Consider the following 23,765-nt stretch of genomic DNA (forward strand, 5'->3'; position numbering starts at 1 on the left):
GTGGGAGATCTCCCCTCGCTGCAACCTCCATCTGTCGAGTTCAAGTGATTGTAATCCCCAGTGGCTGGGATTACAAGCGTGGGCCACCATGTCTGGCTAATTTTTGTATATTTAGTAGAGATGAGGTTTCGCCATGTTGGCCAGGCTGGTCTTGAACTCGACCTCAAGTGAGTCGCCCGCCTTGGCCTCCTGAAGTGCTGGGATTACAGGTGTGAGCCACCACACCCAGCCCGGAGATGAAATATCTGCAAAATTTCTGTTATTTTCTTGATGCTTTCCCTCTTTTCCGTTTGCCCAAGGAGGCCAGATGATTGTCAAAACAGGACATGCGACTTCCTGGGCACTTTGCCCCCTTCCTCCCTGTAGCATATAATAGAAGACAGCAATCAGGTGAGATTGGGAAGCAGGGAATCCTTTATTTTTTAATTCATATTCTTCTATGTTTGTTTGGTTGGTTGGTTTTTAACAAAATTTTCTCACCAGAAATGGAGATTTGTTGGATTTAAAATAAAAACCATCGGCCAGTTTACATTTCTATAAAACACTCAAACCAGGCCATACTCTCCTACTATGACTCAAAATCTGCCATATACTGTCGAGGTCAGGAGGCAGGGCCATGACATTGAAGCACAGTGTATTTTCTCAGAATTGGCCAAGTTGATACCATTACAATTTGTCAATGTATCATGACCCATTAATTACAGTCTTTAAAAGTGTACAGGTATTGTTACTGAAAGCCCAGGAGTTCAGTCTAGGCCCTGCTGCTCAGCTCACAGAAAGCCAATCACTGAGACATTGAGTACTGATGAGGAAGAATGCTTTAATTGGGTGCTGCAGCTGAGGAGATGGGAGATCAGTCTCAAATCAATCTCCCTGATCAACTAAAGTGAGGGGTTTATGTATCAGGGAAGAAATGTAACTGTGGGCGGGAAAAGAGGAACTAGGGAAGGGTGAGGAAGAACTCATGATGGGTGAGGAAGAACTCATGATGAGTGAGGGGACTGGCATCTCATTGTCTGGAGGCTGTGATCTGCTGAGTTTCAGGTCTATGATGCTTTTTGAGAGGCCTGAGAGGCCTTTGCTGAGGAAGGAACTCAGATAAAACAAATGTAAATTTCAAGCTGTAAGACCAGAAGGGTCCATTGCTATGTCTATCCAAAAGCACTCTCTGTGGGACTCTTGGGTCGATTTCAGTCCCCATTTTCTATTTGTCAGTTCCTCAATCATGGGGAATCTGGTCATCCATCTTTCTGGCTGCATCATGTGGAGAAGGGGCATCCTGAGCAGCTTCACACCATGGGCGACCGCATGACCACCCAGGAATCAAACATTCATCTAATACTGTAGTTTCTCCTGAAACACAATCTTCCTCTCTCCAGTCCCCCATTTCCACTAAAGACAAAACACATCAGGACCAACCTACCTGCAAAAGAAGCTTCAGTCCTGTATACTAGGCCTGATTACCCACACAAAGTGCAGCAAGAATCCTTGCTAATATAGGCTCTCCTAAATAGGCTTTGCTGGAATATTTCACAACGCCATTTCAGGCAAAGCCCTGGGAAAATTACCAATTCCTCCACTTGTGTCCCATTATAAAAGAAAACAGAATCTTACTGAACTTATGCAAACAAACACATTGTCATGAGTTAAGAATATTCAGTTTACAAAATCTGTAGAAATTCGGCAGAGAGAGAAAAATATGCCTCAAATTCTGTTTAGAAGACTATTCTACTCAATTGTTTCAGGCTATAAATAGCTCAAAAGGAAACAAGTTCTCCAGACTCTGAAGAATCAACAATGTTTGAAACAAACAAAGGCCATAAAAACTTATTTCAGTCATCTGTTAGTTCAACCCATGCAATCAACTCCTGCTCTGCATCACATTGGGCTAGCAATCTCTATGAACACATCAGTCTTTCTATTAGTGCCCTGGGAATTTTCTCTTTACTTCAATGGCATGATCTCCAAAGTTATCAGAAGAGTCCTGCATCCAAGAGTCCTTTTCATGGACTTCCCCAAAGAAGCAAGGCCTGGACTGTAACTGATTATAAGTCACCGTTTGAGAAGAATCAAAGCAAAATGACAATCGTGGATGACAAAAGACTTAAGACAGCCATAGTTATAGATACAGTTGACAAGGGAATTTGGTTGTTTCTGTGGCACACAACAATTTAACATAATAATCATAATTATTACTGACATCATATCAGAACTCTAGGAATCTCATAAAATCCTGGAACACACATGAACAACACATCTGTGTCAATAGAACCCAAAGGAAGTGAAACACCACCTCAGATTTGACAATGCTTCATGCATAATTCTACGTAACAAATAAGCCTAAGAAGCCTAATATATCTCTCTTGGACTTCAAGAACCTAATATCCAAAAAGTTAATTTGAGGCCCAACAGGCTGAATTTAGAAACTTTACTCTTAGAAAGTTTGCGAGATATCAAAGTTTTAAGACACTTGACATCACAAAATAAGATCACAGGTCACCTTAGAATAGTCAATCATTTAGCCAAAATGATAAAACAAAAATGTTCACCCTTTGCTGGAAAAGAGGCTGAGTTTTCTACACAGAGCTAATGAAGACAATATGAGGCCATGTGTATCTGTCTCTCCCCTTCCTTCTTTTGCCCTGCAGTTTACTTTGAAAGTAAACAAAAATATTTTATCTATTATTAATACTACACAAACATTTTGATCAAAAGAGAAAACCAAATTTTACCTTTGTGTTGTGTATTAAAATGTTAAAGCTAATTTTAATAAAACCTTATACACAAGTTTAATTATCATCAGTTTGACCGGAGCTTGGATTTTAAGGCAGTAGCTTGCCGATGCTCCCAGCTGAATAAAGCCCTTCCTTCTACAACTGGGTGTCTGAGAGGGTTTGTTTGTGACTCATTCTGCTACATTTCTTGGTTCCCTGACTGGGAAGCGAGGTGACTGACGGACAGCCGAGGCAGCCCCTTAGGTGGCTTAAGCCTGCGCTGTGGAGCGTCTCTGCGGGAGACTCCGGCCAGCCTGAGTGATGTGATCCAAAGAGTGCTCCCAGATAGGCAATTGCCCTGGGGGAATGCCTCACCAGAGCAATGCGTAGCAGGCCCCCCCTCCCCCCGGCCCGAGGATTAACACAGTGCCTGAGCACTGGGAAGGAACTGGCACTTGGAGTCCAGACATCTGATATTTGGTAAGACTAGTCTTTGGAACTTGCCCACTCCATTTGAGTGGAAGCGTGGCCTGATCACCCACGGCGTGCCTTTATCAGCACTTTGGTTTTGGTTTTGACTTGTTTTGAATTGCTGGACAGGACCAGTTTTCAGAACTTGCCCACTCCATTTGAGTGGAAGCATGGCCTGATCACCCACAGAGTGCCTTTATCAGCACTTTGGATTTGGTTTTGACTTGGTTTAAATTGCTTGACAGGACTGGTCTTGGGAACTTGCCTACTCCATTTGAGTGGAAGCGTGGCCTGATCACCCATGGTGTGCCTGTACCAGCACTTTCGTTTTTGTTTTTGACTTGACTTAGATTGCGTGATACTTTGGTTTTGACCTGGCTTGGATTTCTGGATACTCTGATTTTGGTTTGGTGTAAACTGCAGAAGTGTGTGTGTGCCCTTTTTACCTGTTTTTTGTTTTGTGGGTGTGCGGCATGTGGTGTGAGTGTGGTGTTTTCTCTTGAAGAAACATGGGTCAGGCACAAATAAGCCCACTCCACTAGGAACTATGTTAAAAAATTTCAAGAAAGGATTCAATGGAGACTATGGAGTCACTATGACTCCAGGAAAACTTAGAACTTTATGTGAAATAGAGTGGCCAGCATTAGATGTAGGTTGGCCATCAGAAGGAAGCCTGGGCAGACCCCTTGTTTCAAAGGTATGGCACAAGGTAACCTCTAAGCCAAGGCACCCAGACCAGTTTCCATACATAGACAGTTACAGCTGGTTTTAGACCCCCTTCCCCCGCCCACAGTAGTTAAGAGAACAGCAGCATAAGTGGCTGGCAGAGGCAAGGAAAGACCAGCAGAGAGAAAAAGAGACCATCTATACCAATTCTAAGTTAATTTAGACTAAACAAGGTCTTATTAATAGCAAAGGATAATTGAAATCCCAAACTTACAAGGTTTTCAACAAAAGTGAAGTTTGCTAAAAGTTAACAGTGTAACATGTATTATGGTAACTTCTAATCTTGTGGCCTTAGACAGTCTAGTCGAAAGATATAAAGAAAGTTTGCTTTAAAAAAGGAAAAAAATAGGGGAGGCAGAATTTATAAAAAAAAAAGTTATATGGTAAATTCCTGTCCTGAAATAAATTAACTGGTTGTTTAAAGAAAAAAGTGTTTGTGATAAGTCGGAAAGTTGAGACATGTTGAAAAATTGTCTGCAAAAGTTGTGAAAGAAAAAAAAGTTATAAAAAAATTGTCTGCAAAAGTTGTGAAAGAAAAAAAGTTATAAAAAAATTTTTTGCAAAAAAGTTGTATAATTTAAAAGTAATAAGGCCTCCTGAGTACTATTAAAGAAACAGTTTATGTGCAAGGTGTATAAGAAAAGTAAAATGTACCTTTGGTAAAAAGATTATAAGGAGGCATTAAAAAAAAAAAGTCAGTTTGACCATGAGGTAAGAGTTCCAAAAACCTTTCATAACCTTTTATACTTTTGTATTAAGGAGTAGATAAATGCTCTAGAAAACCCTGATATTGCAATGCACGGACCCAGATGCTGGCCTTGCATCAGTGTGCTCTGGAGTGTAATGTCTAATTTATAGAAAATCTCTGAATTTGAGAGGCCAGGATGGGTGGATTACTTGAACTTAGGAGTTTGAGTCTAGCCTGGGCAATATGGTGAAACATTGTGTCTACCAAAAATACACACACACACACACACACACACACACAAAGAAAGAAAAAAGGAAAGAAAAGAAAGAAAGGGAAAGAAAAGAAAGTGTCTGAACTAAACTTATCCCTTAAACTCCAGCCTTACAATTCTCATGTGCCCACCTCTTCTGTCTAGAAGAAGAGGGAGCATGAGGTGGAAAAGAGGACATGTGGGATTGTTGGGCCTAAAGGGATTGAATGGTTTCAATTTCTGGTTCTGTGTCTCATGAAAGCAGTTCATTTTGATGTCTTCCCCAGGGTCTGAAGACAAGGCATTAATTGGTGTCAATATTCAAGATTTAGCAGGAGAAGTTACCTTTTTCAGACCCAGGCTTCAAAGCCCTGTAAGCTAATAGCATAAGGATTAGTTAATAGGACATTTGTACTGCAGAAATTTCTATTTCTCTCTAACGTGTCACTAATAAAAACACTATGATCTGCTGTCCAGTAGTTATTGCTTGCAGCACTTCAAACCATTGTATTAAAGTGGTTAGGATACTCCTTGCATGTAACTAATTGCCAACATTCTAATGACAGAACTGTGACAGAAAGCATCAAAAATGTGACAGAACCTATGCCAAACTTTTCAATGTAAGACAATTAAATTTTCTCTCCATCATTTAACAAAATAATAAATGCAAATATCAGTTTTGGAAATACAGTATGAGGATAAATAATCTCCTTTTATTTAAATACTATACAACAAATCAAGAACAAAGTGAGAATAAACACATAGTCACTTTTTTTCGGCTATTTTATTTATTTATTTTGAGACAGAATCTCCCTCTGTCACCCCAGTTGGGATACAGTGGCAGGATCTCAGCTCACTGCAACCTCTGCCTTCGAGTTCCTGGTTCAAGGGATTCTCCTGCCTCAGCCTCCTGAGTAACTGGAATTACAGGTGTGTACCACCACGCCCAGCTGATTTTTGTGTTTTTAGTAAAGACAGGGTTTTGCCATGTTGGCCAGGCTTCTGGCCTTGAACTCCTGGCCTTCAATGATCTGCCAGACTCAGCCTCCCAAAGTGCTGAAATTATAGGAATGAGCCACCACACCCGGCCTTCTTTTCAGCTATGTTAAAAGAGCATAATCACATATTTCCAAGATGGGTTTCTCGATATGGTACTGATTACTGATTAGGTTGCTTTCACCATTAAAATCTTCAAACCAGTGCAACAATTGTACATGTTTTGTTTTCAAGTACACACATGAAGTCCCAACAGTGATACAAGGCTTGGGATGAAAAATCACTAGAAATTCTCACCTCTTGTTTTTATTACCACTTCATCCAAGTGAATGTCACTTAATTTTAATAATGGTAAACACAACTGAAGGAGGTTAAGAGAAATCCAATCAATATAATATCCTTAAGGACAAGGCCAATCTTTCTGGATGTTGGAACTTTGTACCCACACGACAGTTTTTCTTCATTAAAGGAAAGGGTCTGCAACCAACTCAAATGATTGACTGAAACCAACTCATATTACTGATTGCATTGAATGTGTACCAAACTTCAGGCCATGGGTCCCTGAATCCTAGTGTTCCTGTGACATCCCCTTGGGGTAGTGGGATACTACCTTTCAATGATGGGAAGTCTTGGGCAAGAGCAGGTCTCCTCCCCTTGTCCAGTATAGACAACTTTTGTGTCTAACTCTACCTCAGCAGCTGGCCTATACCTGGGGCCAAGGGTTGGAAGGGTTCCTTGCTCCAACAGCAGTGGTAGATGCCTTTTGTTTCATGTGAGAGAAACAACCAGGTATTTTGCCTGTACTCTGGTGGTGGCTGATCATGACCTATATTCCTCCACCACTGCGGCAAGCTCAAGAAATTCTCTTTCCCTGCCACATGTGTCTTTTCAGCACTTAGGATGTGAGAGGAAAGACCCAGCAAATGCGCAAAAAACATGCTACATATCTGGAACTGTCAGACTAAGCTGTCACAATAGTTCACACTTGGCCTTTAAGAAACTATAAAAACTTCAGTGTTTGTTTTCCTGTTTTCTGTGTTAGCTTGCTAAAGATAATGTGCACTGCTTTTGACCTGGTGCAGTCATTCACATCTGTAATCTCAGCACTTTGGGAGGCTAAGGTGGGTGGGTCAAAAGGTCAAGAGTTCGAGACCAGCCTCCCAATATGGTGAAACCCTGTCTCTACTAAAAATACAAAAATTAGCTGGGCATGGTGGCGCATGACTGTAGTCCCAGCAACTCAGGAGGCTGAGGCAGAAGAATCGCTTGAACCCAGGAGATGGAAGTTGCAGTGAGCTGAAATCATGCCATTGCACTCCAGCCTGGTGACAGAGCTAGACTGCGTCTCAAAAAAAATTATATATATATATATACACACACATATATGTATATGTGTGTATATATATAATAATGTGCACTGCTTTGAATGTTTAACCCTTTTCTGCCCGTTAAACCATTAGAGCCGGCATATCCTTTTCTATCCAATCTGAGAGACTTAAATGCATTGTAATTTGCAGCAATTAGTATTATATTGGAGATGACGGCATAGTTAGTCTCATTCCCACCACCTCATTGTATGATTTCTGCGTTTTTGCTTTGTTTATAAAATCGCTTCCTGCCTTTCTTAACCAGACTGGTCTGTCTGGATAAATTTTCTGTTTTCCTGTAGTGCTTTTGAAATTCCATGTTCCTGATTAGTTAATCTATTTTCTTAGATCCCAGGTACACAGGGAGAAGGTAATCATGTACCTTAGCTCAGGGCACATTATGGTGGCTGCTCTCAGCAAGGCCCTTACTGTCTTTCCTTCTTTTCTCTGTTTATCCTATTCCCATTTCCCTGTCCACTTCCAGAAACACGTTCTGAAGAGTTTAGTATATGCTCTTTTATCTCACACTTTCTCTGCATATTTCAACAAGGCGATGTCTTTGGAAAACCTACATTGTTCTTTGGGGACAGAGGATGTTAAGACAACTTTAAAGTGTGAATTGGTTTCCAAAAACCCATTCCATCCTATTTACTCCATTCTGTGCACTATCTTCTCAACTTTTCTATTCAAATAGAAAAGTTTGTGTATAAATGTGGGGAGGAAGAAAAGAGTCAAGCCAATGTAAAACGGGCAAAACACTTCAATGGTGTTTGTTTACCAAAGAGAATTTCTTTTATTTATTTATTATTATTAGACTTTAAGTTTTAGGGTACATGTGCACAATGTTCAGGTTAGTTACATATGTATACATGTGACATGGTGCTGCACTGCACCCACTAACTCGTCATCTAGCATTAGGTATATCTCCCAATGCTATCTCTCCCCCCTCCCCCCACCACACAACAGTCCCCAGAGTGTGATGTTCCCCTTCCTGTGTCCATGTGTTCTCATTGTTCAATTCCTACCTATGAGTGAGAATAGGCAGTGTTTGGTTTTTCATTCTTGTGATAGTTTACTGAGAATGATGATTTCCATTTTCATCCATGTCCCTACAAAGGACATGAACTCATCATTTTTTATGGCTGCATAGTATTCCATGGTGTATATGTGTCACATTTTCTTAATCCAGTCTATCATTGTTGGATATTTGGGTTGGTTCCAAGTCTTTGCTATTGTGAATAATGCCGCAATAAACATACGTGTGCATGTGTCTTTATAGCAGCATGATTTATAGTCCTTTGGGTATATACCCAGTAATGGGATGGCTGAGTCAAATGGTATTTCTAGTTCTAGATCCCTGAGGAATCGCCACACTGACTTCCACAATGGTTGAACCAGTTTACAGTCCCACCAACAGTGTAAAAGTGTTCCTATTTCTCCACATCCTCTCCAGCACCTGTTGTTTCCTGACTTTTTAATGATTGCCATTCTAACTGTGAGATGGTATCTCACTGTGGTTTTGATTTGCATTTCTCTGATGGCCAGTGATGGTGAGCATTTTTTCATGTGTTTTTTGGCTGCATAAATATCTTTGAGAAGTGTCTGTTCATGTCCTTCACCCACTTTTTGATGGGGTTGTTTGTTTTTTCTTGTAAATTTGTTTGAGTTCATTGTAGATTCTGGATATTAGCCCTTTGTCAGATGAGTAGGTTGCAAAAATTTTCTTCCATTTTGTAGGTTGCCTGTTCACTCTGATGGTAGTTTCTTTTGCTGTGCAGAAACTCTTTAGTTTAATTAGATCCCATTTGTCAATTTTGTCTTTTGTTGCCATTGCTTTTGGTGTTTTAGACATGAAGTCCTTGCCCATGCCTATGTCCTAAATGGTAATGCCTAGGTTTTCTTCTAGGGTTTTTATGGTTTTAGGTCTAACGTTTAAGTCTTTAATCCATCTTGAATTGATTTTTGTATAACGTGTTAGGAAGGGATCCAGTTTCAGCTTTTTACATATGGCTATCCAGTTTTCCCAGCACCATTTATTAAATAGGGAATCCTTTCCCCATTGCTTGTTTTTCTCAGGTTTGTCAAAGGTCAGATAGTTGTAGATATGTGGCATTATTTCTGAGGGCTCTGTTCTGTTCCATTGATCTATATCTCTGTTTTGGTACCAGTACCATGCTGTTTTGGTTACTGTAGCCTTGTAGTATAGTTTGAAATCAGGTAGCGTGGTGCCTCCAGCTTTGTTCTTTTGGCTTAGGATTGACTTGGAAATGTGGGCTCTTTTTTGGTTCCATATGAACTTTAAAGTAGTTTTTTCCAATTCTGTGAAGAAAGTCATTGGTAGCTTGATGGGGATGGCATTGAAGCTGTAAATTACCTTGGGCAGTATGGCCATTTTCACCATATTGATTCTTCCTACCCATGAGCATGGAATGTTCTTCCATTTGTTTGTAGCCTCTTTTATTCCCTTGATTAGTGGCTTGTAGTTCTCCTTAAAGAGGTCCTTCACATCCCTTCTAAGTTGGATTCCTAGGTATTTTATTCTCTTTGAAGCAATTGTGAATGGGAGTTCACTCATGATTTGGCTCTCTGTTTGTCTGTTATTGGTGTATAAGAATGCTTGTGATTTTTGTACATTGATTTTGTAACCTGAGACTTTGCTGAAGTGGCTTATCAGCTTAAGAAGATTTTGGGCTGAGACAATGGGGTTTTCTAGATATACAATCATGTCATCTGCAAACAGGGACAATTTGACTTCCTCTTTTCCTAATTGAATACACTTTACTTCCTTCTCCTGCCTAATTACCCTGGCCAGTACTTCCAACACTATGTTCAATAGGAGTGGTGAGAGAGGGCATCCCTGTCTTGCACCAGTTTTCAAAGGGAATGTTTCCAGTTTTTGCCCATTCAGTATGATATTGGCTGTGGGTTTCTCATAGATAGCTCTTATTATTTTGAGATATGTCCCATCAATACCTAATTTATTGAGAGTTTTTTTAGCATGAAGGTTGTTGAATTTTGTCAAAGGCCTTTTCTGCATCTATTGAGATAATCATGTGGTTTTTGTCTTTGGTTCTGTTTATATGCAGGATTACATTTATTGATTTGCATTTATTGAACCAGCCTTGCATCTCAGGGATGATGCCCACTTGATCATGGTGGATAAGCTTTTTGATGTGCTGCTGGATTCGGTTTGCCAGTATTTTATTGAGGATTTTTGCATCAATGTTCATCAAGGGTATTGGTCTAAAATTCACTTTTTTGGTTGTGTCTCACCCGGCTTTGGTATCAGGATGATGCTGGCCTCATAAAATGAGTTAGGGAGGATTCCCTCTTTTTCTATTGATTGGAATAGTTTCAGAAGGAATGGTATCAGTTCCTCCTTGTACCTCTGGTGGAATTCGGCTGTGAATCCATCTGGTCCTGGACTCTTTTTGGTTGGTAAGCTATTGATTATTGCCACAATTTCAGCTCTTGTTATTGGTCTATTCAGAGATTCAACTTCTTCCTGGTTTAGTCTTGGGAGAGTGTATGTGTCGAGGAATTCATCCATTTCTTTTAGATTTTCTAGTTTATTTGCTAGAGGTGTTTGTAGTATTCTCTGATGGTAGTTTGTATTTCTGTGGGATCAGTGGTGATATACCCTTTATCATTTTTTATTGCGTCTATTTGATTCTTCTCTCTTTTTTTCTTTATTAGTCTTGCTAGCGGTCTATCAATTTTGTTGATCCTTTCAAAAAACCAGCTCCTGGATTCGTTAATTTTTTGAAGGTTTTTTGTATCTCTATTTCCTTGAGTTCTGCTCTGATTTTAGTTATTTCTTGCCTTCTGCTAGCTTTTGAATGTGTTTGCTCTTGCTTTTCTAGTTCTTTTAATTGTGATGTTAGGGTGTCAATTTTGGATCTTTCCTGCTTTCTCTTGTGGGCATTTAGTGCTATAAATTTCCCTCTACACACTGCTTTGAATGCATCCCAGAGATTTTGGTATGTTGTGTCTTTGTTCTCATTGGTTTCAGAGAACATCTTTATTTCTGCGTTCATTTCGTTATGTACCCAGTAGTCATTCAGGAGCAGGTTGTTCAGTTTTCATGTAGTTGAGCGGTTTTGAGTGAGATTCTTAATCCTGAGTTCTAGTTTGATTGCACTGTGGTCTGAGAGATAGTTTGTTATAACTTCTTTTCTTTTACATTTGCTGAGCAGAGCTTTACTTCCAAGTATGTGGTCAATTTTGGAATAGGTGTGGTGTGGTGCTGAAAAAAATGTATATTCTGTTGATTTGGGGTGGAGAGTTCTGTAGATGTCTATTAGGTCCACTTGGTGCAGAGCTGAGTTCAATTCCTGGGTATCCTTGTTGACTTTCTGTCTTGTTGATCTGTCTAATGTTGACAGCAGGGTGTTAAAGTCTCCCATTATTAATGTGTGGGAGTCTAAGTCTCTTTGTAGTCACTCAGGACTTGCTTTATGAATCTGGGTGCTCCTGTATTGGGTGCATATATATTTAGGATAGTTAGCTCTTCTTGTTGAATTGATCCCTTTACCATTATGTAAAGGCCTTCTTTGTCTCTTTTGATCTTTGTTGGTTTAAGGTCTGTTTTTTCAGAGAATAGGATTGCAAACCCTGCCTTTTTTTGTTTTCCATTGGCTTGGTAGATCATCCTCCATCGTTTTATTTTGAGCCTATGTGTGTCTCTACACATGAGATGGGTTTCCTGAATACAGCACACTGATGGGTCTTGACTCTTTATCCAATTTGCCAGTCTGTGTCTTTTAATTGGAGCATTTAGTCCATTTACATTTAAAGTTAATATTGTTATGTGTGAATTTGATCCTGTCATTATGCTGTTAGCTGGTGATTTTGCTCGTTAGTTGATGCGGTTTCTTCCTAGTCTCGATGGTCTTTACATTTTGGCATGATTTTGCAGCAGCTGGTACCGGTTGTTCCTTTCCATGTTTAGTGCTTCCTTCAGGAGCTCTTTTAGGGCAGGCCTGGTGGTGACAAAATCTCTCAGCATTTGCTTGTCTGTAAAGTATTTTATTTCTCCTTCACTTATGGAGCTTAGTTTGGCTAGATATGAAATTCTGGGTTGAAAATTCTTTTCTTTAAGAATGTTGAATATTGGCTCCCACTCTCTTCTGGCTTGTAGAATTTCTGTCGAGAGATCCGCTGTTAGTCTGATGGGCTTCCCTTTGAGGGTAACCCGACCTTTCTCTCTGGCTGCCCTTAACATTTTTTCCTTTATTTCAACTTTGGTGAATCTGACAATTATGTGTCTTGGAGTTGCTCTTCTCAAGGAGTATCTTTGTGGCATTCTCTGTATTTCCTGAATCTGAATGTTGGCCTGCCTTGCTAGGTTGGGGAAGTTCTCCTGGATAATATCCTGAAGAATATTTTCCAACTTGGTTCCATTCTCCCCGTCACATTCAGGTACACCATTCAGACGTAGATTTGCTCTTTTCACATAGTCCCATATTTCTTGGAGGCTTTGTTCATTTCTTTTTATTCTTTTTTCTCTAAACTTCCCTTCTCACTTCATTTCATTCATTTCATCTTCCATCGCTGGTACCCTTTCTTCCAGTTGATTGCATCAGCTCCTGAGGCTTCTGCATTCTTCACGTAGGTCTCGAGCCTTGGTTTTCAGCTCCATCAGCTCCTTTAAGCACTTCTCTGTATTGGTTATTCTAGTTATACCTTCTTTTAAATTTTTTTCAAAGTTTTCAACTTCTTTGCCTTTGGTTTGAATTTCCTCCCGTAGCTCAGAGTAATTTGATCTACTGAAGACTTCTTCTCTCAGCTCGTCAAAGTCATTCACTGTCCAGCTTTGTTCCGTTGCTGGTGAGGAACTGCGTTCCTTTGGAGGAGGAGAGTCGCTGTACTTTTTAGAGTTTCCAGTTTTTCTGCTCTGTTTTTTCCCCATCTTTGTGGTTTTATCTACTTTTGGTCTTTGATGATGGTGATGTACAGATGGGTTTTTGGTGTGGATGTCCTTTCTGTTTGTTAGTTTTCCTTCTAACAGACAGGCCCCTCAGCTGCAGGTCTGTTGGAGTACCCGGCCGTGTGAGGTGTCAGTCTGTCCCTGCGTGGGGGTGCCTCCCAATTAGGCTGCTCGGGGGTCAGGGGTCAGGGACCCACTTGAGGAGGCAGTCTGCCCGTTCTCAGATCTCCAGCTGCATGCTGGGAGAACCACTGCTCTCTTCAAAGCTGTCAGACAAGGATATTTAAGTCTGCAGAGGTTACTGCTGTCTTTTTGTTTGTCTGTGCTCTGCCCCCAGAGGTGGAGCCTACAGAGGCAGGCAGGCCTTCTTGAGCTGTGGTGGGCTCCACCCAGTTCGAGCTTCCCGGCTGCTTTGTTTACCTAAGCAAGCCTGCACAATGGCGGGCGCCCCTCTCCCAGCCTCGCTGGTGACTTGCAGTTTGATCTCAGACTGCTGTGCTAGCAATCAGCGAGACTCCGTGGGCATAGGACCCTCCTAGCCATGTGCAGGATATAATCTCCTGGTTCCCCATTTTTTAAGCCCGTTGGAAAAGCGCAGTATTCGGGTGGGAGTGACCCGATTTTCCAGGTGCCATCTGTCACCCCTTTCTTTGACTAGGAAAGGGAACTCCCTGACCCCTTGTGCTTCCTGAGTGAGGCAATGCCTCACCCTGCTTCGGCTTGCACATGGTGCATGCCCCCACTGACCTGCGCCCACTGTCTGGCACTCCCTAGTGAGATGAACCCGGTACCTCAGATGGAAATGCATAAATAACCTGTCTTCTGCGTAGCTCAGGCTGGGAGCTGTAGACCAGAGCTGTTCCTACTCGGCCATCTTGGCTTCTCCCCCGGAGAATTTCTTAATGGCCAAATCACATAAGAAAGGATTCTTGGCATCATTTTTCATTCAGGAAACACAAATTTAAACGCCAAGTTACACCATTACACACCCCTCAGAATGGGTAACATTTAAGAGACAGGGAAAACCACTGGCTTATAAAAATGCAGAGCAACTGTAACTCTTGTTGCTGGCAAGAGAATACAATAGTATTGGTGGGAGTGGTGGCTCACGCCTGTAATCCCAGCACTTTGGGAGGCCGAGCTAGGTGGATCACTTGAGGTGACGAGTTTGAGATCAGCCTGGCCAATGTGGTGCAACCCCATCTCTACTAAAAATACAAAAATTAGCTGGGCATGGTGACAGGCAACTGTAATCCCAGTTACTTGGGAGGTTGAGGTTGAATTCAGAGAATTGCTTGAACCCAGGAGGGTGAGGTTGTAGTGAGCAGAGATCGTACAATTGCACTCCAGCCTGGGCGATAAAGATTTATTATCTCAAAAATAAAATAAAGTAAAACAAAATAAAATAAAAGAGAATACAATAGTGCCACCATTCTAAAATACTGTCTGATAGTTTCTAATACAGTTAAAAATAACACCTACTTCATGACCCAGCCATTCCATTGCTGGGTTCATGCTCAACAGAATCGAAGGCACAGGCCCATAAAAAGACCCATAGTAGAATATTTGTAAACACCTTATTCACAATAGCCCAAACTAGAAATATCCCAATTGTCCATCAACTGCAGTATATTCACATGATGGAATAACACTCATTGATAACACCAAAGAGCTGAGATACATGCCATAAAATGGAAGAATCTCATAACAATTGTTGCATTTAAAAAAAGAAAAACGCAGGCAAAATCAGTATAGTCCTTTACATGATTTCTACAAGAAGCAAAAGTATACCACAGAGATAGAAATCAAATAGTGATTGCCTAAGTGGGGATGGGGTGAGGATTGACCAAAAAGGGGCTCTCACGACTTTTTGGTCTGTTGAAAATGTCCTGTAACTTGATCTAGGTGATGGTTTCTTTTCTCAAAATGTACTGGGCCACCCACTTAGGATTGGTGCACTTTGGTCTCTGTGGATTATACTTCAGTCATTTACTGGTAGGAAAAAAATAATAATAAATAAAAACAAAATTAAAAATTGGGGTTGAAGAATGTCATTAACTTTAAATTTTATTGTATTCGTTAGGTTTTACTTAAAATACCCAGTTGGAGTGCGAACTTTCATCTTCTCTTGTTCATTTCTGATTTGGCCTGAAAAGGCCCCACGGATTCTTGAAATATCTGAGCCAGCAAAACGGGTACAACCACATCATGTCAACAGTAAAAGATTCTAATAAGGCTGACTGAGAGGGGGCACCTCACCTTTTGGGTGTTGTACTTGCTCAGAGAGGAGGCAAAAGTCTTTCAAGATAACCGGACCCCTAGGCATACAGGGTAGGGGTTACTTCTATTCTGGACACTACCAGGAGTTCCTAAGCCACAGGAAGGTTGTGATCTCCCTAGCCGCAGGTCAGCGGCGCAGCCTAGGCTGAGATTGGAGGCCAAAGGGAAAGAAGAGCACTACACCCTAGAATGGATGTGGCCACGACTCGGATTCGAGCCAAGGCTGCTGTGGCCACAGCCCAGAGTACTAACAACAATACGATCACCGCAAGCCACAGGAGCTGAAGCGCGCCGCACTCTTTCTTTAAACTTAATGCAGGCCTGCTTCCCTTTTGGAGTCCTAAGGTTCCTCCTAGATTTCGTTCGTTCTTGGTGTCTCTCCGTTTTTCCTCCCTTTCTTCCCCATTCTGCTACAATAAAAAAACCTTCTCATTTCTCCCTTGTGCAGTCCTTAACCGCTGCACAAAGCTACTGGGAAGTTTTGTCTCCCTGGTCCACGCCTCTACCAACTTCCTTGCCCTCCTCCTCGCAATTTCCTGTGGGATTCACCCCTTGCCCGGCTCGGGCCTCCTGCGCAAGACAAGCACCCGAAAACAGCGCAGCTGAGTCACCGCAGCTCCCTGCCTAAGAGTGGCAAGAGAGGCCACTGGAGGCCTCACCACTTGCGCGCCCCACAGGATGCCTGATAAAGCAATTGGAATAAATGCTTTTTAAGATACTTCCCCTTTGTGACGAGCCTCGGCAACATGTCAAAATCCTGTCTCTACAAAAAATAGAAAAATTAGCTGGGCGTGGTGGCGTGCGCCTGTCCTCTCAGCTACTTGGGGGCTGAGGCAAGAAGATCACTTGGCCCCGGGAGGTCGAGGCTGCAGTGAGCCTTGTTTGCACCACTGCACTCCAGCCTGGGGGACCAAGTGAGACCCTGCTGCAAAACAAAACAAAACAAAACAAAACTTCCCCACAGAAAAATAGTTCATGATTTACATTCTCAGGACTCTTCAAAGGACTAAAAGTTAAAGGCAATAATGGATTCACTCGACAAGTCCTAGTCCTGCGCCCTGGTGAGTGGCAGACCCTGATCCCCACGAGGGGGCCACGAGGAACGCTCACCACCATCCCTGCCCTGGTGGAGCACCCCTGCGGACACAGGATCTGAAGATGTCCCCGGAAGCTCTGCAGTGGCCCCTAAAGCGACTGGGCAGGGTGGGCACAGGTTCCCTCAGTGGGTGAAGGCGGCGCAAAGAACGGGAAGAGCCATCCTGGGAGCCCACCGGGCATTCAGCTTCCCGTGGGCTCTCAGGCGGATCGGGCCCGGGTCGCAGACTGGGGCATTTCCGGGGGCTTCTGAAGCAGGCGAGGGGCAGGGCGGGCGAAGGCCATTGGGTTATCCTTCTGGCTCCAGAATCTCCCAACCCACAGGTGTGCAATGTGATCAGCGCGACTCACCGCTCTAATCTCTCCGGTTTTCCCTCCTGAGGGGCAGGCCCTCAGGACAAAAGAGTTGGGGAGAGTTTGGTGAGTGTGCCCTGCATGTAGCGCCCGGCAGAATCAGTACTAGCGGCCTCTGTGGGGCAATCAGTTAGTGTGTATGGCTGCTGACAGAAAGGCTGGTTGTTGGAGCCCAACAAGGCATGCCTCGCTTTGTTGTTTTAACCCGTTTCTGTTGATATACAATCAACTCCAGCCTAATTAGGAGACACACATGTCCTCTTCCCCACCTTCTTAGGTCTGAGGCTTGGCAAGGGCCATGGTGCCTTGTACCTGTCAAACTCGAGAATCCCAGAGACCTTAGATAGGAACTCACTTGTGGTGTGACAAAAAAGTTCTTTGCTCCCATGGAAGGCTTGGGGGAGTAAAGTGCCTCGAGTTTTTCATGTTTAATAATAGGAGAGCTATTACAGTAGTATTCTGTGCCTGGATGTGCCTGGGGTTAGTAATTCCTCTATCAATAATGTGACCAGTGGAATCAGTCATCCTCATGGTGATCCTCGCCATTGTTTGTGAAAACAGCATTTCTTCCTCTGTTTGTGCATGATTTAACCCTTTTCAAGATGTTTTTGAAATGAGGTGGGTTTCATGGCTTTAGGATTACAAATGATGCTGCAATCTCCACTATTCTTGTACACATATCTTTGGACACTCGTGCGGATATATCTATAGTGTAGGGAAGAGGATGTGCCATTTTTACATGACAGCATTTATTTAATGCTTCTAATTTGAGTACATTCTGCAAATTTATCTTCATGGGAGCAATACCAAATCATATTCCAATTTGTTTCCCAATTCTATCAAAGTCCCTTTTGTCATTTACTTGCCGGCATAACAAACATTTCTACACATCAATGTATGATATTCCACTGAGAGGAGAGGCATCCTCCTGGCTTAACTGGGGGGGTCTACAACCGAAGGAAATGGTGGACATTGTGCACGGATATTCTGTGGCATAAGATGAGCTGCTAAACTTCTAGGATGTTTTAAAGTCCTCCAACATCTGTAATTGTTTTCTGTGGTGACCAAGTCATGTGGGTCCGGAGAAGATGGGCCACATTGACCTCTTTGTCAGCTCTCTGTCAAGTCACTTGTACAAGGGGAGCAAAATCACAAAGGTCTCAGATAAATTTTTCTTCTCCCCTTTCCTCTTTTCTTCATAAATCTTGGTTTTGCTTTTGTTTGACCGTACCGATGCAATGCCCATTCTCCCTCCTATACAACGGCAAATTAACATGCAAATAGCTATCCCTTTATTATTCTTTGATAGACTTCTGCAGTGGCTATGTCCATAAAAATTAGCCAATTTGCAATACATCATTGGAGCCAACAGAACCCTGCACCCAACAGGCACTTGTGCAGACCTGGACCCTTAGAGGTATTGGCTCATGTTCCTTTGGTTCTTCTACTGAATATCATGAGTAGAAACTGAGCTCTTTGGCTTTTACCCGCCACTATGGCTATAGTATATTTTTTCTCTCTTGTCTCTCTCATTTTTGTATCATGATTTTCTGCCATGAGTGGCCTCAGTGTGGATTTCTGGTTTTGATGTTATCGAGTGAACTTCTAGGATCGTTTTATGACTATGTAACAGTCGGTATTAAATTCTTCTGTTGTTGAAGATTTGTGTTATTCCCAGTTTTTCCTTAGCATAAAAATGAGGTTAATAAGAACATTTTTGGTAGAACCGTTGTTGCATGTATTGTTCATTTAATGGGGGTAATCAATACAAGTAAGTGAGCTTCCTTTTCAGGTAGGCTTAACTCGATGGGAAACTGGCAATTATTACAAAAGCTGTTGTGCTAAATTGCAGTCCAACTAACATCACACAGCAATATCATACACACTCTGTATGAGGAAGTGGGAGAGACAAGAACTTTCAAAATCAGTTTTTCTAGGTTTCCTTTCATTTTCTTGTTAACTTTTAATAGCATCTTTGAAGGTGGCTGTGGTCACACCAAGTGTCACCACCAGCCCATTCAAGTCCCACCGCAGAGCTACGGAGTGATACACCAGGGCAGCCAAGCCAAGTCTCAGGCTCATAAACACCAGGCAGTAATAGATGCCTATGAAAGGAGAAGGGTCACATGATTCCTCCCTCTACCGCCATGTCTGTGCCTCTCTTTGCAGCTGCCTTGCCACTAAAAACAATTGCTCACACTTATTTTATCAAAGATAAAGTCAGACATTAGTCAAAGCTGTGAAAACAGATTTTACTCAGTAACTACTGATCATAGAGGAAGGGGCTGAGCTCCATCGCATTTGTGCAGAGGTGATGGCACTCTAATCAGAGAGTGAGGCAGGGGAGAGGGCACAGCACAAGTGAAACATTACAAAAGATTGGTCATTGTAAGCTTCTGCCTCATCAAGACAGCTGTGTCTGCCAGCTGACAATATTAGATGTTAGGATTCTAACCTCCTACAGAGACCAGAAGACAGAGACTCAGTCCTTCCTGAGGACTATATCTCAAAGGAATGGCTTTCAGATCCTGGGGAAAGACACACTGGAGTCCCTAATAGATACACACATATCTCAAAGGGATGGAGGAAGGATTCCCTTCTTAGTAAGTGCTATAAGAAAGAACCTACCATCATCAGCAGGTATTGGCTAGAACTAAAGTAAGTTCTCCCGGCAGCCTTGAGTTTTCTTAGGTAGGCATTGTCATGGGAGCCTAGGGTCATCCATGGGTTATGGTCTTATGCTATTAGAAGTCATGATAGAGTCTGATCATCTCTTAGCACAGAGGGCTATACTGGGTCTTTGTGTTCTGGGTTTGGTGGTTCTCATTTTCCATTCCCCCATTACAAGGTCAAGATTTTACTGGACTCTGATAGATGGACGAGGCCATGGGCCATTTTCAGTGACATTCCAGCAGCCTAGGCATATCTATTGAGATCCAAATGAAAACAAAGAAAACCATAAGATTGAGAGCGAGCCCCACAATAGGTATGCATTACCAATATTCAGGAGACAAAAATATATCTAGGCTTTGTCAAAATGGAAAGTGACTTAGGCAGCCAAGATGAAATTCAAGCTTTCATTGTCAAATTATACAGCCTACTGATATTTTGTATAAGAAAGCCATGGCAAAATGACAATCCACAAGTGGCAATGGTATGCACTGGTAGGGAGAGACTCCATAAGGTAAAAATTATCCTCACTTTGAATGAAACTCCTATGTGTTGCTACAGTAAGGGAACAGAAGCCAATGTTACACTGGAATATATTAATTGTCATGGGATAAACAGGCAGGACATGATGCTACATTTATTAGTCACTTCTATTGAGAGTTTCTGTGAAGGTTAATTTTTGTGGCAATTTGACTGGGCCAGAGGGTGCCCAGATATTTGGTTAGACATGATTTCTCACTGCTTCTCTGAGGGTGTTTCTGGAAAAGATTGACATTTGAATCAGGAAACTGAGTGAAGCAGATTGCCCTCGTGGGTGTGAGTGGGCCTCATCCAACCCATGGATGGCTTGAATAGGATGAAGGGTTAAGAAAGAAGTTTTTCTGTGCCACTGTCTTTGAGCTGGAACATCAGTCTTCGGCCTTAAGACTTGGACTTGGTCTTGAACTATATTTGACTCTCTTAGGTCTAGAGATTACTCAGAGTAGAACTTGGGCTTCTCTGCTTCTGTGTGCATGCGTGTGTGTGTGTGTGTGTGTGTGTGTGTGTGTGTGTATCCTGCTCATTTTCTTTCTCTGGAGAACTAAGATTAATATAGCGTTTTATGCCAGTTGCCAGTTTTTGTCTTTATTCTTTTGAAAGGTGTAAAATAAATAAATAAAAAAAACAAAACCCTGGAGGGTTCTCAAAGAAGAACAGTAGGGATTACTAGAAGTTTTACACTTTCAGGAAAAGCCCTAAGAACAGCTTTTGTTAAAACTGTCTTCAAGAAAATAAAGGGTGTTGGGAAAAATATTGTTGCCTTAATGTTTTTAAGCAAAGGCATGATCAGTCAAGGATAAATATACTTAAGATATTTTAAGTTAATTTTTACGTTTTAATAATTCACATACAATGTTAAGAACTCAGACAGAAAAAGAGAGGTCCCTTGTACCCTTTACTCAGTTTTCTCCAATGGTAACATCCTGGTAATATTTCCAGAATGGTAATTTTTGCAAATACTGCAAATGTATTGTAAAGGCCACAGTACCAGGAGATTGACATTGATACAAGCAAGGTACAGAGCATTTCCATCAACACTGGGATTCATCATGTTGCCTTTTTATAGCCACGAACCTGTACAAGTTGCCCAAGCGGCAACTAAGATTTTCGTGGATATGTCCTCAAGGTACTGTGCTCGGGGAGTTTAGCTAGAGTAGGGTCAGCAGGTTCGCCTCACACACGAAAGGTGGCTTTCATGATGACATTTTCTTTTTCTTTTAAGGTAGGGGAGGGGAGCTGAGGGGTGGGATGGGGGAACCTAGCTGCATCTTTGATCACAAGAAGCACGGGAGGAGTTCCATCACTACCTGAAACCCTTCGCTGAGCACTAGGAGCCAGGCCTGGTTTGCCCGCCGTGAATTGGATCAGGAGACGAGGGCGCCAGATGAGGTGGACTTCATGTCAGCTTTAGATCCAGAAATTCCCAGTCTTCTCATCTATCGCCAAAATCTTCTTTCTGAAGATTTCAAGCTGACAGCTACAATGTCTCTGAAACCAAGAAGGTCTTTCCTGTGAAGCCCACTTGGCTTCCTCGCGACCGGAGCTCAGTTGCGGAACCGGTCGAATTGTGTGGCGGAACAAAGGAAAATGAACCTAAATCTGCACCTGGAGCTCGAGCCAAAGACCCATCCATTCAGAGTTGCATGCTCTACTAATTGAGCTAGTTGGGGGCGAAAGGGGACCCCTACACATGTCTTTATCGGTAGAGCCCCTTGAGCCAGTTCAGAGATCAGGAACCAGAAGGACTCGGCTCATCACCCTCTGAGAGCCACGTCCACACTTTGGTGGCAAGGAAACTGAGGCTCGGAAAGAGAGCAAGTGCCTGGCTCTGCCTCACACCATGCTACAGCTAGGCTAGAATGGAACACCGCTCAGTTTCCTTGTGGCCTGTCCTCAATACAGCCCAAAGCAGTGGCCAGGCTAGCAGAGGTGAGAGGTGTTGAGCAGCTGGGCAGTGACTGCTTGGAGCCCTGCAGTCCTGCAGCCCGCTTGGGTCACAGAGAGCCACTTTCAGTGGGGCTCTCCTCCTCTTAGAAAGTTCATCTTTACCTTCTCTTTTTTCCTCTGACAAGGAGGTTGCTGCCTCTGTCCGCTTCCCTGGTGGTCTAGTGGCTAGGATTCGGCGCTTTCACCATCGCGGCCCGGGTTCAATTCCCGGTCGGGGGATGCGTTTTGCAACATCCGCAAATTGTGGGCGAAGATTTGATAGAGAAACACACAGGTGATGATTAAAATGCAGAAATATGTTTCCCACAGCAATATTTGTAATAACAAATGTTCATCAGTTAGGAAATGTTATATGTTGTGATCCCTCCAGACCCTAAAAGGATATGCAATGATTTCAAAGATGGATGTAGATAATGATAATAGCTGTGATGAGGCCACCGATGATAAGGATAGTAATAATGGCTACTGCTCTTGGAGTGTTTACTATGCATCAGGGCGTGGGCTCAATGTTTTACTGCCGTGTCATATTTAAACTTGGAACAACCCATTCGGAAACGCATTCCTATTGGGCCCATTTTACAATGCGGAAATGGAGGCACAGAAAACCTGAGTGACTTCAGAGTCGCACCGCCACGGAATGAGGCTATCTGCTCACGTCTACGGCTTCATGGACAGATGAGTCCAAGGTTCTCTTGTTCTGCTAGGGATTGTCATCTTCTCAGAGATGTGCAGCCTGAAGAATCAGCGAAGGCAGGTGTGGCGAGGAGAGAGGGAGAGAAAGGAGGTGGGGATTGGACTTGGGATAGGTAGGTTCTGGAGCTCCAGAACTGAGCTTTTGCCTAAAATGCACCTTTTGCAAACAACATTTATTTTTCTAACAAACCCTTAAGCCTTCAGGCAGGATTTTCATCATCTAACTTAAAGCAGATGGGCAACAAAGATCCCATATGTCCAGACGTGGAAGAACGAAGGTCAGAAAAGAATAGTTACAAGGTTAACTACGCCTCTGCGTGGAACAGGACGAGTAGTCTTTAGTTATTTGCCGATGATTGCCCTGATTGCTCCACAAAGAGGCAAGTGGCTCCTGGAAATCTGACGACATCTGCCTCAGACACCTGTCTGTTATTAAATGTCCCCATCTCCAGGCTGCACATCCTCACTTCTTTGTACCATTGCACAGGTTCTAGATGCCTGAGGGCGTGGTGACACGGAGGCCAGAAGTCATCTGGTTGGCACGTTTCCGAGTTGACACCAGGCCGTGTGAGTGGGGGCAAGATGCAGTAATGCCAGATCCATGACATTCTCCCCAGCCCACACTGCCTCCTGCGCTTCCCCTATCGGAAGTGGCCCCACTGCACATGACCACAGTAGCCTCTTGGTCTGAAGTCACCCACTTCCCCATCCTTCACTATGCTTCATTTTTAATGCTCACCGCTCATGTTCCCTGTACCCGAATGGGGAAACGCTCATGGGGAGGACACGGGCCGGTTGTGTTTCCACTGCCCAGTCTCTTCTTGAGGCCTCTAGATGTGGGTTCCGTAGGGCAGGATTTGCTCACCATGCAGCTACTCCTGAAGGTGTGAGCCACTGTGCCCAGCCAATTTCTGAAGAAACAATAGCTGAAAAGTTCCCAATCATAACAAAAATTATAAATCCAGTGACCCAAGGAGCTGAGGAAACCAAAGCACAAGAAACATGAAGAAAACCACTCCTAGATACATCATAATAACATTGCTCA

The sequence above is a fragment of the Pan troglodytes genome, chromosome 1 (genome assembly GCF_028858775.2).
Source record: "Pan troglodytes isolate AG18354 chromosome 1, NHGRI_mPanTro3-v2.0_pri, whole genome shotgun sequence".
Lineage (NCBI taxonomy): Eukaryota > Metazoa > Chordata > Mammalia > Primates > Hominidae > Pan > Pan troglodytes.